The sequence below is a fragment of the Penaeus monodon genome, chromosome 33 (assembly GCF_015228065.2).
Source record: "Penaeus monodon isolate SGIC_2016 chromosome 33, NSTDA_Pmon_1, whole genome shotgun sequence".
Taxonomy (NCBI): Eukaryota; Metazoa; Arthropoda; class Malacostraca; order Decapoda; family Penaeidae; genus Penaeus; species Penaeus monodon.
This window is the reverse complement of record NC_051418.1, coordinates 18,300,930-18,301,342: the sequence shown is the minus strand read 5'-3', so window position 1 is coordinate 18,301,342 and position 413 is coordinate 18,300,930. Positions and strand designations below refer to the sequence as shown.

The window sequence follows — 413 nt, the reverse complement described above, 5'->3', positions numbered from 1 at the left end:
ACACATGCACACACATACGCACAGGTGTTCTACTGAAGGATGCGCTCATCCACTGTCATGCAATCCATTCATCTCTATGGCTGACAGGATCACAGCGAAGAGACAAAAAGCACAGAGACCAAGGCTAAGGGCCAAGGGAGAAGGATCGCCTCCCCCTGTGCTACGGCGCCGCCAGGACTCAGCTGGCCCCTCTCCCACTCCTCTCCGCCCGCGATCAGCTCCGCCCTTGTCTAATATGGGCCCAACAAGGTCGTCGAGAAACCACCAACACCCCGATCTTATTTTAGCTGAGCCACGTTTTTTGGTTTAGTTCATTGTTGTTCACGTTTTGATCATCAGAAATAGATTTGTCTATTTGTACTTGGGGTACGCACGCGCATGTGTGAGTATGTGAAAAAAGTGTCAGTGCATAT

The 413-nt window shown here is 50.6% G+C and overlaps 1 protein-coding gene across 1 annotated transcript in view; it reads right to left on the bottom strand.

The window, feature by feature from the left end:
• LOC119594121 (neurogenic locus notch homolog protein 1-like) overlaps positions 1-413 on the bottom strand; it is a 23,583-nt gene that overhangs the window by 10,317 nt on the left and 12,853 nt on the right. The gene's annotated exons all lie outside the window — the stretch shown is intronic.